The following is a 1,960-nucleotide window of genomic DNA, read 5'->3' as shown; positions in this document are numbered from 1 at the left end:
AACCGAAAACTCAGAGTTTTGCCGAATTTGGAGTTCACGAACTCAGAGTTCCAACAAAACCTGCTTCTTGAAACGGGCCCCAGGAGAATCTGTCAATCAAACATTTGGAGAGCTTAAGGTGGGAGTATCTGATTGGCCAATTTATAACTTTACTTTTTTTAAATAAAGAAAAAATATGAGAAACAATTAGGATTAGCAAAGACATATTTAAAAACAGGTGAAAGAGCAAGAATGGTAATTATAGCAAATAGAACTAGAGAGCAAAAGCGGTTTATTCCTTAATAGAAATCTATAGGATTTTGCCTTCTCGGAGCTGGATAGTACTTCCGTTCTGGAACGCGAGGGGGAGTGGTCAAACAGTCCAGTTCTCTTATACAGTCAATAAATAAAAAGAAAGAACAAAATGAGCAACCAAACACAAGTTTGCTTGATAGCTAACTTGTTAGCTAGCCAATTTCAAACGCACCTTTTTGACACCAAATATTTGTTTTTTTAATTGAGGGGAAAAAATGTTTAGGGAATTTAAGCGAACGTAAATAGTGGATTTCCGTTCAGGTGTATCAGATTGATGTAATTTCCGGTTCACAACAAGCGAAACTGAGTGGGAGTTTCTGATTGGTTAATCCCAGTCTCTTTAAAACCTGACCTCACGTGCTCTTACTTTAAATGATAGCTAAAACCCGACTGAATGAAAGTCTTGTGGTAACATGCCAAAGATATATATACAAGTTCGTGAAAAATAAACTATTGTTCTGCAAAGCAGAAGCGTAGCTAACCAATTAGCATCGCTAGATGGTTTGCTACCATGTTAGCTCTCGTTCTACATGACAATAAAATCAAATTCACGCGGTTTAAAGTCGACTCTGTTGAAACAATACAAACTTCAGAGAATGCGGCTGAAAACAATAGGATAGACACGACTAGGCTTTCCCTGCGGTGGGATACGACTACATTCTAGAGCAGACTTGGGTACATTTATGCTAAATCCCGTTCGGCTCGTGTAGACGGAGTGTAGCAAGGATTAGCATTCTTACCGTTCAGGTACACAAATAAAAAGCGCTCGTGCACCTATTCCTCGTGTTAACAAATCCAGCTGCTTCCCAATCAGTTAAACAAATACACGTCAGGAAATAGACTGTACCGAAACCGTAGCATGTAAACTAGCCTCAGAGCGGATCTTCCTGGTTATCATGTAGCCTCTACGCTAGCTTTGCGAGTTCACGAGTTTCCATTCTGCTGCGTCAACGCGGAGATCCTCACCGCTTGTTCTCCTTGAACCAGAGGCCGCGGCCTGCGCTGCGAACAGTCTGCGATCAGTCAAAGCAGCCGGATGGCGAACAACGGAGACAAGGCTGCCCGCTAACTAAGCCTCGAGATAGTTCTTGTCCGAGATCCTCCATTACAACCGCTATGCGAGAGCACGCACGCACGCAGCCTCTCAATATGTTTACCAAAACACGCACGGGGCACGCTCAGCCAATCACGGGCCGCCTGGGCCGGCCCGTACATTTCTTTATTTCTACGCTAAGAACATTGTAATACATCAGAGGAAACACACGAACAATACGATGAACGGACTGAGAAAAGTCAAAATGTATGATTTATATAATATCATAATAAAAAAGATACATTTTTCTAAACATGTTCTTGATGTTTATTATTTATTTGTTTGTTATTTATTTCTTCTGTTTTTATTACTGATGAAATATTTAGCACTCTCCACAAATTAAATAAATAAATAAATACACTTTTGAGAAATTATTTATCCAAAGGTTTGATTTTTCTCGCGCTGACTGGCAAAGATTTCAAAAGGGAACAACTTCTGGTTTGGAGTTTGTGAACAGTGATGGTACAATAGATGAGATGTGGGACTCATTGAAGTCTATAATTCTGAGGGTTGCTTTGGAAACTATTCCAGTCAGAAAAGGCCCTAAAGGTCGTGTTATAGTTCCTTGGTGGA

General features: G+C 40.3%; 1 protein-coding gene across 2 annotated transcripts in view; it reads right to left on the bottom strand.

The window, feature by feature from the left end:
* Positions 1-1,445, bottom strand: part of kdm4ab (lysine (K)-specific demethylase 4A, genome duplicate b) — a 25,397-nt gene extending 23,952 nt beyond the window's left edge. For both annotated transcript variants that reach the window (XM_024273977.2, XM_024273978.2), the window contains exon 1: positions 1,261-1,445. The gene's annotated coding sequence lies outside the window, so the exon portion shown is untranslated. The remainder of the gene's footprint in view (positions 1-1,260) is intronic.
* Positions 1,446-1,960: the final 515 nt, after the last annotated feature.

This window comes from Oryzias melastigma, linkage group LG17, assembly GCF_002922805.2.
Source record: "Oryzias melastigma strain HK-1 linkage group LG17, ASM292280v2, whole genome shotgun sequence".
NCBI lineage: Eukaryota > Metazoa > Chordata > Actinopteri > Beloniformes > Adrianichthyidae > Oryzias > Oryzias melastigma.
Note: the sequence above shows the minus strand (reverse complement) of the source record. Positions and strands in the feature narration are given on the sequence as shown.